Here is a 16,251-nt window from a genome sequence, read left to right as displayed (position 1 = left end):
ATAAAGGATTCCAAAATGTAGATATCCAACCGAATATACTTTGTAAACGCGCTTTTCCATTTTCACGGTTTCTGTATTCGCGGTATATTCACAGAGCATATATCCTGCGAATAAGAAGTTTTTACTCTAATATCTGTAATTTTAAAATAATTAAAATTTTCTTTATTGAACCAGAGGGTAGACTAGTTTCTAGTCTAATTGGTGGTTATCGAAGCCCATAGACTGCACAGAGGTATGAAGTGGTGGTCTCGATTGCATTGTATAACGATCTCACCCTTCAAACCACACGGCTCCTGGTGGTGACGCTCTGTACCCCAGGCAGCGGCTTGGCTCTTCCCGTGGCATTGCTGAAGTCTATGAGCGACGGTAACCACTCACCATCAGGTGGGCTGTGTGTTCGTCTGTCTACAAGGGCAATAAAAAAATCCATACACCAGTCTGTATTCTTTTTTTCTTTTTTTGTTCATTGCTTAGGTGGGTGGACGAGCTCACAGCCCACCTGGTGTTAAGTGGTTACCTACAACGTAAATGCGCCACCCACCTTGAGATATAAGTTCTAAGGTCTCAGTATAGTTACAACGGCTGCCCAACCCTTCAAACCGAAACGCATTACTGCTTCACGGCAGAAATAGGCAGGGTGGTGGTACCTACCCGTGCGGACTCACAAGAGGTCCTACCACCAGTAAAAAATTCTGTAGATGGTACAACAATTTTAACAGACAATTCAGGATTACCGAGTTAAAGTCAAGAAAATTTACATAATTTGATACTTTTATGGTTTGCAGAATTTGTGTACTGTATCAAATATAGCTAGCTGTCCAATATACATAGATGTGGGTGAGGGGTGAGTATTATATTTTTGACTTTCCACTGGGGCTCTGGGGTACGGATGTCTTAGCAACAATTAATAGCACTTAATCGAAGAAACCACAAACACGGTTTTTTGTATTAGCGTTTATCTGCATTTTGATTTTTAGCTGACTTAAAAAAAAGGAGAATGTTCTGAAGCGACCTTTTTTATGTGTTTGTGTTTCAGAACTTTGTTGACGCAACGATTGGTAATTTTCTTTTTTTATTTGTAATATGGTAGCTTTTTACTATCATTAATGTAATGCGTATTTAATTGCCCTCGATTACATTAATGATATTGTCATTTATTTTGTTATTTGAAGTTCGTGAGGTGCATTACCAGGGATCATACTACTGATAGGCTGTTAGCAGTCGTGATCTATAAGGGATGACTTCAAGGCTTCTTTTATCAATGCAGCGAAACAATGTCTGGCTCGTCAAAACGAATGATTTAATTCCAAGCGTCAATTCTGATTAATGGCTTGCGAATGTGTGGTCTCGCGTGCACACACGTACACAAATATCGACCAATACGGATCCCAAATGTCCTTTAGGTTCTATTTTTAGTTATCGACCTATCTCGTCTCCTGCCTACATGAAAGTTTCAGGGCGCCGTGGTTGGTGGGTCGTCGGTGACGTCAGGGCAAGCCGGGGCCCAATCACGGGGCTTCGGTCCGCGCATGTCAATACAGCCTTTTCAGGCATTACCGGCCAGCCTTGCCAGTCCGGGCAAGGTGTTCCCAAGTGTGCCAAGCTCGCCCCGCCACAAGAACGAGGTGATTTTTTCATGAAATTTATTTCTGTTTTTTTTTTATTTTTTTATTCTCATTTTTGTCTTAAGGTGTAATTAGTGAGAATGTGTGCGTGAGTATAAATGTTCTAGTGTGTGAGTTTGTTATGTAATTGGTTACGTAATATGTGTGTATATTTGTGATGGTAGTGGTATGTCTGTGTGTGTGGGTGGTTTATAGTTTTGCATGAATTAGTGTATTTTTTTTTTTTTTTTTAATTCTTTTCTCTTCTTCTTTTGACAGTATTCGTGATTCAGAAATTCTAAATAAATATTACATTTTTAGATTTTCTTTAAATTAATATAATAAATTTAAGAGGTATAATCATGAAATAAAACCGTATTTACGTACCTTAATATGATTAGAAAAAGGATAGCTTTAGTATATTGCAAATTAAGTAAATTTTGGCACAAAAAATATTTTCAATTTCTATTTTTAAATTTGCTTCTCAAAAAAACTGCTACATAAAAAAAAAATTCTAAGAAAAGCACTAAATTGAATTTAGCTTAGGAACCTTTGGTTTATTCTTAAAGTGGCTCTGAAGCTAGCTAGTCATAGCGCGTAAACCATACTACGCTGGTTCTCCGACCTACGGCACAGTTAAAATATAAGAGCATAGTTATTTTTTTGCGCAGAAAGGTAGTCCAGTCCACGCCCCTGCCGGTATTAAGTTATCACATCGACATGAACGAACTTAGGCGAGATTTCTATTCCATTGGAGCTTTAGCAATAATTTCCATGGGACCGGAAAATGGAGGGATTAAAGCTCTTAGTATAGGATAAAGCTGAATAGGGCCTAAATGGTATCTTGGAATCAATACGCAAAAGGACCATTAAGAATCCTTTTGTAAGATCGTGTGTTAATTCTGAAGCTCCCCGAAAGTACTTATTGGATTTGGAAAATACGACAGTCTTAACACTAAGTAGGTATAATAGATTACCTATTAAGGTATGGGTAATATATAGTAATAGGTATAGGTAATATAATAGATACAATATGTAATAGGTAATAACCAGAGTTGAGCTAATCTTGTCAAAAATAAATTAGTTTGCTCGCAAAGACGAATACGCCAGAAATATTTGTAGGATTCTCTCGAAGTGAGGTCGGAACTAACGCCTACCTCAAAGAACATTTTTATTATACACAAAAAGTCATGAATTTCAAACAATACTAATTATAAATATTTTAAAGATTTAATTTCGCGTTTATTAATTTTATTGTAGTATTTCTAAAGTTCCGAATAGCTTGCCATACAATTTTCTATAAAGCTAGACATTTATAAATGTTGGAAGCAATGAATGAGATATTATTCCGTAAATATGGCTATTAATTATATGTGCGACACGTGTAGTGCCAATTAATTATTAATAAACTAGAATATTGGCAAGCTATCTTAGAACCTGATTTCCAGACAAACTTAAAGTTTGTAAGAATGAATAATAATAATATGTGCTTTAAAACATTTATTTTATTAAATTATAAATGTAATCAATACGTCAATACCCGATACCTCATACGATATGATTCAAGGTAAATGGTGATATTGATTATCAAGTACAAGTTTGTTCTATATTCTAAAGTAATAGTGAACAAAAAAAACCATTTTTGCTGACTTCAAAATAAAAGTGCAACTCGATTCGCGTTAAATAATTGTAACAAAAGAATGTGAATTCAATTAAATCAAATTTAAGCTACCCTCAGAAGGAACATTCGAAAAAGTTACATTATTTCACACAAAATAACCGGATGTCGTAAACCGAAAGCGTTCCGGGAGCAAGATGGCGGCCGGATGTTGGGCGAGTGGTTGCTTCCGCCTGCACACATCCGGCTTCGCAGATTCTTCTATAGATACAAGACAAAGATTTTATGAATGTTTTTTTGTAGGACCGCATCGCTGTACGAGAAGAATAATTTGTTTTCCAGATGCTTTAACTATCGCATTTCCTGATTGTTCCAGGCACACGGCGCACTATGGTCGAGCACTGAACCCGCAAACGATACATATCAAAACAAACACTGATTTAGTCTTTAAACATTAGGTATTTTAAACGTAATTACTTATACATTTAAAATTGAAATAAAAAATTCAATTCGTAATTAGCCACCGGTCGAACTCTGACTTCAAATACAAACCTACATAGCCCCAGCGGTCAAACGAACTGCCTGTCCATACAGCACATTTGAATTTAGAACTCCAAGTTGAGTATAAAGTTAGGATTTGAAGGGTGAGGGGCAGTCGCCCCCAGGGGCTCGACCGTGGAGGCGGAGGGGGCCGCGCTGTTTGGGCGGCTGCAGGGCGCGCTGCGGGGGGGCGCCGCCGCCGCCTCGCCCTCGCGGGTCGCCAGCTCCATCAAGGGCTACCTCACCAACAAGGTCGGCTCGCTGCAGCTCAGAGACTCAGGTAAGGTTATGTTTCTAAATGTGTATTTTGAGGTCAAATTGTTTGATGAAGCAGAAATTTCATTTTGAGTCTATAATACGATTCGTAAGTGTTTTCCTTATTTACTCCGATAGCTACTTATCACCAGGTGTACTGTGTGTGAGCTTGCACATTAAATATAAAGCTCTTTAAGCAAAATTTTTGCGTTTTCCAACCTGCAGACAGGCTGTTAAACTGTAAAGAGACCACTCGCAGAAACATTCGGTATTGTAACTTGGCTTCGGGAGCAGGGTCCTTGCGTCCTGTGTGCTCTGTGTGCTTAGTGCGAGTTTTTAATTATTAGCGGCAAACGAAGTGAAGCTGTTCCAACTCCATACAAATTTGAGTTAACTTTTACGTGATCGAGAACGTTAAAAAACTCGCACTAAGCACACTGGACGGAGCGGCTATTCTCTTTAGGCAAGTTAAGGTCCGGGTCAGGACCGGCATCGCGCATTTTGCTCCGATTTGAAATTTAGGATGGAATGGACTATTATAGCGTTGAGATCTCGACCTATGGATCGATGTCTCAACGGTATTTAAAGATTTTCGTAACTTATTATCAATCAATAAGCTTTAAAAGCTGTCGACAGTTATTTAGCATGGATTAGTACAAGGATAGGGACACAAGCCAGCCGATCATGAAGCTTTAAGGTGTCAGCTACAACTTGCCGATACCTACATTTAGAAGTTGAAAGAGACTTCTCAGTTTCTTCAAACTGATTCTACCCGTCTCATTGAAGACCACGTGTTTTGCGGCTAAAATAGACAAGCCGGTGGTAACAAGCTGCGTGGTCTCACAACACCCTAACACCGACAGAACATGTGCTTGCTCCCTTATATTTCTAATAACATTACAACCCTCGTATATTTAATAACATCGCTTGCACAAATATTTGGCATTCGTTAGCGTTCCGAATAAACATCAATGCTGACCTTTATCACAACGAGTTAAGGTTTAATTTGGGCATTGGTGGCTCGTTGGGGCGAGAACAATATTTGCGAAAGGAAGGTGGCTTTTTTGTTTGGAAAAATGTTTTTATTAGTATTGTATTAACTCAGGGCATTGTGATCCTGTGTCTTCTATTCAAATACTAACAAGGTTTCAAAATGTGCAAATAAGTTTTTAGGTTTTTGAAAAGTGTATAAAGTTATACCTCTAACTTACCAGACCTTAAGAGGGCTAGCGGCATTCACGTTGTGATGCCTATGTGCCGGTAACCGCTTCACATTACGAGACCCATAGCTTTAATTACTTTAATTAAAAGCAATGAAACATTATTTTGTACAATAACTAATTAATGATGAAAACCGGGCGACTCGCTGAGCCTATGACCTTACGCGTTGACTTTGTTATACATGACAGATTCATAATATAGAAACTTACTCATATGACTTATCGTTTTGATATGGATAAAGCGCACTAAAATCTACATTTCGGCTTCGGTACAAGATTGTTTTCTGTAATTAGGCAGACGAGCGTACCACCTGATGGTGAGTAGTTACCGTCACCCATGGAGTTCAGTAATGCCAGGGGCATAGTCAAGCCGCTGCCTAACACAACTGCCTTTTACAATTTTCCTTGAATTACCAGTGCGAATCCATCACTGGTTACAAGCCATACAGTAATGCCCCCCCTCGCATATCTCCGCTCCAATTTGCCCGTCACAACCACACGACGAGCTTGTTACAATTCCCGATCTTTCAGATGTGGCCATAAAATGTGAGGCTGGTCGCTATGTGATTTGTTAAATTGAAAATTGAAGTCAATATTATATTCACGGGATTTATTTTTATCGATCAGTATCTGTGGGATAGTTCTAACTACGCTGCCTTATTTTAAATTCTTCTCTCAATTTCTCTGGGTAGAGCTTGTTATGAGCCGGCAGTAATGCTACTTTTCTTTCTAATCCGGTCGCAAAGATTATTATGAGTTCCAGCTAAATTTGTCGCTATGTGATTTGTTATGTTGAAATAAGTCAATATTATATTCACAGGATTTATTTTTATCGATCACTATCTATGGGAAGGTTCTAACTACGCCGCCTATTCTAATTCTTCTCTCAATTGCTCTGGGTAGAGCTTGTTATGAGCGGGCAGTAATACTACTTTTCTATCTAATCCGGTCGCAAAGATGTTATGAGTTCCAGCTAAATGTCGACTCGATTCCTTTAAAACAAAAATGGTGGTCTATTTTAATTAGCATAGAAGCGCTTATGAGCTTGCGGACCAATTTAATAGCGATTTTCCATTGCCTTTGTGTATAAATAAAAAACACTTATCTCGTGGCCCACACATAGCGACATCGATTGTGGAATTTGTCAAGCAAACTTAGTTACGTCGGGAAACCATTATAATTGAATCTATTGTCTCCACTTTGATATTCTGTTGTTACGTAATTTTGTGTTTAGCTTCGAGAATATTCTTTGAATTTTATAAAAGACAAGTTTCCAAGCCGCGAGCTTCGATCAGAGCTTAGGTGACGCCTGACCAGAAAGCTTTATCGAGCCAATAAGCACGAAGCTTCCCACACATCATGCCCTTCCGTTTGTACTGGCAGTCAGCTTAGCTTCTGGGATGGGGCGTATTGGAATTCCGTAGACATAGCACCATACTATTATTTTGATCCCAGATATGGATTCTCGTTTAACGGGACATAAAAGCCGTTATACAATATAACTGACATTTAGAACTAACCACTTAATAACAGGTGGGCTCTAATTAAGCCTGTCCATCGTTAGCAATAACGAAAAATAGAAGTAATTTGTACTTCGACCACATATAATTTTTATTCAAATAAGTTTGGGCTTTTTTTTCTTGCTTAGATGGGTGGACGAGCTCACAGCCCACCTGGTGTTAAGTGTTTACTGGAGCCCATAGACATTTAAAACGTAAATGCGCCACCCACCTTGAGGTATAAGTTCTAAGGTCTCAAGTATAGTTATAATGGCTGCCCCACCCTTCAAACCGAAACGCATTACTGTTTCACGGCAGAAATAGACTGGGTGGTGGTACCTACCCATGCGGACTCACAAGTGGTCCTACCACCAGTAAACCAGGTTTTCGATGTATGTCAATTGGCCTACTATGTTATATATGTAGCTGAATCTTAAACCTCCTGTCCCAAGGTAAGTGGCAGCATTGTGTTTATTATCGGATTCGGTAACCACTTAACACCAGGTGGGCCGTGAGCTCGTCCACTCAACTAAGCAATAAAAAAAAATAGCACTGGGTGAGCCATGACCACGCCCACCCGTCTAAGCTACAACAAAAAGATGTATGGTAAAAATAATAATAATTTACATTGATTATAACAGTGTAATTACTGAGCGCCTCCACTCCGGTTCAGTAATTGCATCAATTAGCCCCAATTCGACCCCCGCTCCGGTTACAGACGTTAACCCATCGACTAATAGACTCGAAACATATAAATCAGATTAATATTTTCCCTTGTTCCCCGAAAACGTTGTTAAAACCACGTCTAAAGACAATAAACGGTTTTTGGCTTATTTAACTATTTGCAGCAGTTCCACTTATATGACGAAACATTAAATTAATTGAATTAAATTAATAGTTAAAATCCTTTATTCACCAAGCTGCGATATTCTCCTGTTTTATTTTTATTTGCTGCAATTCAAGTATACATACCACAACCTGGATACCAAACATATTTACCAAAAATACTGAGATTAACTTTCACCATTAATGCCGCTTATCGACGAAGCAACGAATGCGAGATTAGAGAGTAGACATGTGTCTAAGTAGCCCCCATGTTACCATATCAAATACGCGGGTATAAACCCCTTTGAGATAATGTGAAGTGCAAATCTCGAATGCTCCAGAATAAGGACTATCTTACCCTTGACAACAAAATTGACAACTGCTTCACGACAGATAAAGTATAGTGACGGCATCGACCTATTTAGACAAACCCATCTTAAAATCTATCAAACCTAACATTTTCAATCCGAAACATAACAAACAAAATAACCCTGAAATATAAATCCAACGAGTATTATGTAAGAGAAATACAATTTTAGAAATGCCCTAAGGCTTTCGTGCACCAGAAGTTTCCACAGCGTGGGGTGGGAGCCCCCTCGTCATGAATATTTGATGGGTAGCGCCGCGGCGCGGAGCAAAGTCGAAACTTTTGTCCTATGCTAATATAATGTGGCAGGTGACGTGAAAGAAACGAATGTAGGTTTGAAACGCGAGGCTGTTTGATAGAAGCTATCTTAAAATACGCGCAGCTAGCTGTAGTTATGTGTTTTTCGTTTTGTTGAAACTTCTGAACGTGACGGGTTTTCATTGTTGATCAAGACAGGATATCCCGTTAGCGATACTATGTACATTGGTACAGTCTATACACGTGCCGCATATTTCTACTCCAATTATTAACCAATAATAGGGTACTTTAATGAACTGCTAATTAGGTCTAAGTACAAATAAATCCTAATCGATTATTTAGTACTTGGATATCTTAATTTAGAACTGATTATTTAAAGTGATCTCTTAAAACGCACTATCCGGTATTAGGGACGAATTTTGCACCATTATAGTTCTAGAATTCAAAACGATCGACAAATATAAAGAAAAAGTGCAGTTCAATGAAGATTTTGGGGTTTAATAATCATTAGCTAACCACAATAACCACTACGCGTATCCCTCAGACGATTGTCGTGATTCTATTATCGATTGTTCATAATTGGTAGCGCGTGTGCCACTCCAATTGGAAATGCGTGACAAATCCGGTGTAGGGGTGTTGGATTGTTGTGCCAAAGAATGCTGACTAAAGCGTGTCGGCAGGAAACAGGTTAAGTAATTTATTGATATACTTAAATAGACTACCTTAGAACGAATGGTGCTACCCACTTTGAGATTAGATGAAGTCTGTAGTGTCTTCATTCTGCTTCGCGGTAGAAATGGGTAGGATGGCGGTGTATATTCCTGCTTTTTTTTGGTTAGGGCGGTGATCTTCGTACAAGGTGTCCGAGCGTAGGGGACGCGCGGGGTATGCGGGATTTTACGGTCTGAATATGTTTTTAGGATATTTTTAGAGTCCTACCTACCAACCGACTCCCCTCTCACCGAAAGTCCGATCTCCACCTGTGGTTAGAAATCGATCAGAGTAGGGGTTTCCGCGGTTAATACTACAACCAGACTCGCGGTGCCATCCCAAGGAGCCCGGCCGACAGGTCGTCGAGGCGAATACGCCCTACCATCAGTTAAGGTCGGTTTGCAATTGCAGTACGCAGTCCAATATTCAGAGGACACTGCTGGCCATGGAAAAAGACAGGTGGTGCTATTCTAAGTCGATACCATACATTCTAACTCTAAAATACTCCTATCCAAGAAATCTGAGCAAACATTCGTAAACATTGGTTTCGTCTAATTGGCATGTTACCGTCAACAAAGATCCCACCATGCTAGCTAAAGTTCAGGTTCCCTTAGCCCTCTCAAAAATAGCCCCTACAAACTACATGTTAAAATATGTACATCTTAACAAACTCAACCCTTTGTTGCTCATAGGGAACTGTCGTCATAAACGAGAATACCATTTCTATGTTGCCGTATACGAGATAATCTCACTCAGAAATGTTATCACTATGCTTAGTGAGAGTTTTGCAACGTTCTCGATAGCGTAAAAGTTAACTCATTTTTCTATTTTTATTATTATTTAGATGGATGGACACATTTTCAGTTTATGGAAGTTAGTCTAGTAACTTTTAGACGGCAGAAATAGGGAAGGGTGGTGGTACCTCCCCAAGCGGACTCAAAAGACGCCTTTACGATGATGGTGACTCCATAAGATTGCTATTGCCTCATCGTAAAAGTCAATCATGAACATTTGTAAAGTACGTAGTTCATTAGAATAACAAAACATTTCAAATACATAAATAATAGCGATCCTTTACAATGCAAGATTAGATCTACAGCATCCGTATTCGGATCACGAGCTATCTGTAATCAGGGTAGAACCGGCCTATTTATCCCGCCGTAACTAACTGCTTCCGGCTGTAGAGTCGTGTCGAAGCTCCCCTCGTACGTGAGCATTGTCGATCGAAAGCTATTTTAAAGCTTTACAAAAAGCTTGCGTATTTATGATTTAAGATATGTTATACGAACAATATAATATACTAGCGGTACCCGTCCGCTTCGCTGGGTATTTAAAATTAACATTATTATTTCGCACCCCCACAATGATTGTCATCATTAACGCCTCCACAACTGGTGTAGGGAGTCCAACACTCATATAAATATTAGCTTATCCATTAAGTGCATGTATTTTCTACATGGGTACCAAGTTTCAAATCAATCGGATCCATGATTCAGTAGTTATAACGGAACATCCGTAAAAACTACTGTAAAATAATATATTAGTATAGATTATAGCAAACAAAAATTCAGGTTATATTCTGTTTATTTTCACAACAAATACATTTGGCGGATTTGAATCTTTTGTCGTAGTATTTACAAAAAAAAACATTAAACGTTTTGTGTACATAGCAGCTTTGGTCCTGCTTCAAACACGATCTACCTGGTCTAATGAGGTTATAAACATCAAACTTGAATACCACCATCCTGATCTTTCACGTTCTAGTCTCAAAAGTATCGCATAGCGGCTGTTTTTACTATGACTCGGAATCCTTGAAGACTTCGCGACAGATGTGGTGGCTGTACCTTCCGGTGCAGACTCGTAGTGCACCCTGACTCCTCCTAGTTGCGTCGTTTTCCTCATTATTGAAGGTCGTGGCTTTCCGTTGCATCATTCTATCACGTTTCTCTCTTGGCTTGACGGAGAGCATCGTGGAACATGTTACCCTGGTTATAGTAAATTAGAAAAAAAATGTGTGCGTGTACTAGTGTACACACGTAAGAAGTGAAACTTGTTTATGGCCTTATTTTTCGAAAAATGATCTACATGCAACTTTCTAGAAATTGGTTAAATAAAGTTAAATTAGATAAAGTTTAAACAAAAGGATTTTATTATCATAGACATGAATACAAATAATACAATTATTTCACTTTACCTTTTTGCTACTAAGATTATTACAGCATTTTAATAATACATCTCTTTGATATCATAATACCCTGGTACTTTTCTTCCTATAAATTAATAATAATAGCACGGTCCACGTGGTGTTAAATGGGGTTCCTGAGGTTCGTGAAGTTTGACCCACCTTGAGACATGAGGTCGATTTCTCAAATCCGAAACCATGCTTCAGAACATACCGCCGTTAATTATTAATAAATCTCTTTGCTATCATAATACCCTGGTACTTTTCTTCCTATTATTTTACGTAATAACAGTAATAAATAGCACGGTCCACGTGATATTATTAAGTGGGCTCCCTGAGATTATTGGAATTACAAAATGATTTCCGTAATCCACCTGGAGACATGAGGTCAATTTCTCAAATCGGAATCCATACTTCAGAACATACAGCCGTTAATTAATAAAGAAGGCTGTACGTCAGAGTAAAGTTATAATAATACATCTCTTTGATATCATAATACCCTGGTACTTTTCTTCCTATTATTTTACGTAATAACAATAATAGCACGGTCCACGTGATATTAAGTGGGTTACCTGGGATTATTGCAATTACAAAATGTATTCCGTGACCCACCTTGAGACATGAGGTCGGTTTCTCAAATGCGCATCCATACTTCAGAACATACAGCCGTTAATTAAAAGATGGCGCGTAACGGAAAAATGTGACGCGTAACCGAAAAATGTGACGGTAAATTTTTTTCCAACGCCGATAAGGAAGTTTCACTTCAAAATTATAAAGCAATTTATCAAAATCGAACAAAGGAACGAGAATTATTTCAACAAATTAACACGGTCGGTTGCAGGGGCTTCCGTCTCCCCCACAATAACCCGGACGACGCTAATAAATGTTAGTTGACAGGGCTTTATTAAAACTGGCATTAAGTTTTGGCATTGTTTGACGGTGTTGTTGCGAACAAAGGGTACTTTCACCGTAGGGGGATCAAAGGTAAAGTGGTGTTCTAAAAAAAGGGGTGTTGTTAATAAAAAAAAAAAATATTATCTGATCTGATGAGCCATAGGACCTTTTTTTTTATTACTTAGATGGGTGGAAGAGCTTACAGCCCACCTGGTGTTAAGTGGTTACTGGAACCCACAGACATCTACGACTTAAATGCGCCACCTACCTTGAGATATAAGTTCTAAGTATAGTTAGAAGGGCTGCCCCACTCTTTAAACCGAAACACATTACTGCTTCACGGCAGAAATAGGCAGGTTGGTGGTACCTACCCGCGCGGACTCACAAGAGGTCCTACCACCAGTATTATTCTTCTAATGAAAGCTTCTATTGCTTTTAGAATACTTAGAATTTTAGCGCATATGCAAGCTCATTACTTATCATTCACTAATCTGCAATGCGTTTAAATGGAGTTTTAACGTGCAATGGGATCTCAAAGTTAAATGAATTTCAAGCGTTCTCAACACTTATATTGTCATATCGTTCGAATTACTGACTAAACCACCTGACTAATTTTACTTCAGCGCTTTATTATGCCAATGTTAGAAATTTATTAGCTATTAACCCAACTCAACTAACCGCACATACATATTATAAAAACATGCTATCCAGGAACATCTGGTAATAGAAATAAAATATAATTTGATATTTATTTTCGCAACCAGCCAGCAGGTCCGTTAGAGTAATGATGCGTGAAACATTATCATAATAAGGTGTGGGGTGCGACATGCGGTTGTATTGCACGATCACACTTACTGTCTTGGAGGGGACCTTGCGTATAAGGGTGCGGGAACTATTCTTTTAGAAGAAAAATGGACCGGACATGCCGACGAGAACGGAACTTGTGGTGGACACGGACAAAATGACAGATGTGAATGCTATAGTTAGATGTCGCTTGGAACATCTGGGTCTACGGAGGGACTTCGGTTCTCTCTGTGTTTTATACCGTATGTTCCATGGGGAATGCTTTGAGGAATTATTCGAGATGATCCCCTCCTCTCCCTTTTATTATCGCACCTCCCGCCATCGGAGCAGAGTTCATCCATATTATCTGGAACCGCTGCATTCATCGATAGTGCATTTCCGAAGATCTTTTCTGCCACGAACCATCCGGTTTTGGATGAGCTCCCCTCCACGGTGTTTCCAGAGCGCTATGACATGTCCTTCTTCAAACGTAGCTCGCGGAGAGTACTTAATGGTAGGCAGCGGCTTGGCTCTGCCTCTGGCATTGCTGACGTCCATGAGCGACGGTAACCACTTACCATTAGGTGGGCCGTATACTCGTCTGCCTACAAAGACAAAAAAAATCGTATTGCTTTTACTTGTAACCACTAACCAAATTACTTCTGCTGCAAAACATTTGTACGTTTCATTCAGAAGGATAGCAAAGTCTAATGGTATTTCCATCTCAAACTTGCTATCACCTAGATGCTGACGTGTAGCATCGCTTTTACCGTCGCCTGACTTTAGCCGGTCTCAAATAAATCCAGAAACACGTTTGGCTTCGTAATCCAAGATAGCGTTCTATAAATCTAATATAAGCGCAGAAAAAGCTAACCGCGATCTTATCTAACGAGAGATTTTCCTCGTGAATTGCGGTAAGCTTTATTTGTACAAATTCAGGTCATGTTCTTGGGTCCTGCCCGAGCCGGTGTTACTTTGTATCAGCGCGATCGGCACAAATCATCGCGCCCTCGCGCCGGCCCTCCGAAGCGTTACTGACGCTCAATTTCACGAAGGGGAGATTGTACTAAATTGAACACGTCCGTGGATGTTTTGATGGAAATTCGTTTCTTATTTTTAAAATAAGCTGAGTCATTTCGTAAAGCCACTCGACATGTTGCTTGGCCGTTACTCACGTCTAGTGCACTGATTGACGCGAATATGTACGTCTAAGAACCTACTTCACGGCTTTTTGATGGTATATTCAAAGGGATTTTCTTTTTGAAAGTACGCGTTTACGTAAATTGAAATAATTAAAATGACCAATTCTCTGCGATTCTGAATACATTTTCCGTAGCTCATTATCTTTTTGGCGTTTATAATGCCACCTTCTCTGTCCAGTCTCCACCTCATGTACCTTTTGTACTGTGGCCACACTTTTTAACTAAGTAATATTTATAGTTACCATTTAACCTATAGACAAAGCCCACAGGGTTTCTCGCCAGATCTTCTCAGTGGGTCGGGTTTTCGATCCGGTGGTCGATTCTGCGAAGCACTGTTCTTGCTATGGCCAGTGTTAGCATGCTGATATAGCCTCTCAAGGCTATCAGCATAGGTAGAAAAAATAATAGTTAAAAAAAAAACGCTTTTTTAAAATAAAATCTTTTTTTTATACTATTTTTAATTCAAATTTATTAAAATGTATTTTCTATTTTTTAGTTGGATTTTCTATAAAAGCATGTTTTTTTAGTTTTTTTAAACTATTATTTATTTTTCATTTTTTAGTTGAATTTCGATTTATGCAAATTTTTTTAAATATTGAATTGTCATCGGTCCTTAAAAAGTATGCTAAATTTCGAGTTAATCCGACGTTTTGAAAGGGATCAAAATCATGTTCAAAGATTTCGTTACATACATACTAACGTCTGAAGCTAATAAAATCGTATTAAAAAAGTTACCATGCTTAAGGCTAGATGTAATTAAAAACAAATGTTGGAATTTGAAATTCGTGAATTCGATTATCGAATTGTGGAGCTCTTGCTTGCCCTTTTATAAAAATTGAAACTTATTCTCTCCAATTTGTATACCTCAATTAACTTCAAACGGAAGTAAGTTTGTGTTTCCTGTCATTAAACAAAATGCCAAAACCCTCAACGTTGACATTTCCAATCCTCCGAGGAGAATTCTTAAAAGGTATAGTTTTACGTTTCGCGGGGTCTGGTATCTCCGGAATATTCTCGTAAATGGTTTATTGGCGCGCGCTCGTTATGGGGTCGACGGGGGCCGTAATACGCATCATGGATTTACTGCGGTACACCACGCGATAGATGCGAGATAAGGGTTCTTTTCATTAGCATTCACATAGGTTTGGTTCATTGGTGAGGCAATTTTAATTTTGTACGTCAGCATACGCGATATTCCCTATACGATAACCAGCACATCGTCTATGTATCCTCATAGTTGTATTGTAACTCTAAAATTGTCACTGCACTATGAACACTAGTCTGTAAGGGTATGCATATTACACATATTACATCATTTGTAGACACTCAGAGTTTCTGAATTTTTAGTATACACTTAGTTAATACTAATGGCAAGCCCTAAACTCTTTCTCTCAAGAACGAAATAAATAATTAAAAAAAATACAAATACCCATTTTCTTTAACAAACACCTATATTGTGAGCACAGCACAAACACGTCTCGACTTACATGAATAAAATCATTATTTACAACAAACCACACATCTTGTAACACAACCCCGAGAGTCTAACAACAAATCTCACAAAACACTCTTATTTCAACAGCATACTGTCTAAAATTACTCGGCAACACCTATGAAATGACTGGTAAAATCCATGTAAGTCATTTCAAGTTTCAAAGCCGGAGAGATAAGGCACAAAATGCTTTAAACTGTGCTTGCAAATATATTTTTCGTCTAAGGTTTGTGGGAATGGCTTCATTTGTTCTCCCCTCCGAGCCGGTCGCAATTACCACGGTGTTTTGTGTTGTACACCGTGGAAATTTAATGATGCTGTGTTTATGTTTATCGTGTAGACAAAAGGTTTTTATGGATATACATTGTTAGTTTGTTTTTAAAAGCACCATTTTACCGTACCTAAGATCCTCAGATCAGCGGATGTTAAAAATGAAGTCGTGGTCTAAAAGATAAGACGCTCGGTGCATTTCTATCGAACGATACTACTGTTCCAGTATTCGGATTTTGCAAACAGCTACAACTTTTCTAATAATATACGTATTTAATTCACGAATGATTTCCACAGTGAATAGATTAACACGTGCAATAAAAAGAAAATTCTTAAAATTTAAAATTTCATTAAAAATACTCTTCCCGTATTATCCGTATTACTGAAGGTAGGGCGTTTTGTGAGCCCTCACGTGTAGAGACCACCAGGTAGGTTTCTGCTGCGAACCAGTAATGCGTTTCAATTTCAAGGGGATAATTAATTAGTTTTTAATTAGTTGTTGTAGGGGTTAATTAGTTGAAAGGAAACCTT

The 16,251-nt window shown here is 38.6% G+C and overlaps 1 protein-coding gene across 1 annotated transcript in view; it reads left to right on the top strand.

Moving 5' to 3' along the window:
- Nucleotides 1-1,571: 1,571 nt before the first annotated feature.
- LOC101742935 (vesicular acetylcholine transporter-like) overlaps nt 1,572-16,251 on the top strand; it is a 36,711-nt gene continuing 22,031 nt past the window's right edge. The window contains exons 1-2 of the mRNA NM_001288670.1: nt 1,572-1,625; nt 3,599-4,042. The gene's annotated coding sequence lies outside the window, so the exon portion shown is untranslated. The remainder of the gene's footprint in view (nt 1,626-3,598; nt 4,043-16,251) is intronic.

Source organism: Bombyx mori, chromosome 6, assembly GCF_030269925.1.
Source record: "Bombyx mori chromosome 6, ASM3026992v2".
NCBI lineage: Eukaryota > Metazoa > Arthropoda > Insecta > Lepidoptera > Bombycidae > Bombyx > Bombyx mori.
This window is presented reverse-complemented; position numbering and strand designations above follow the sequence as displayed.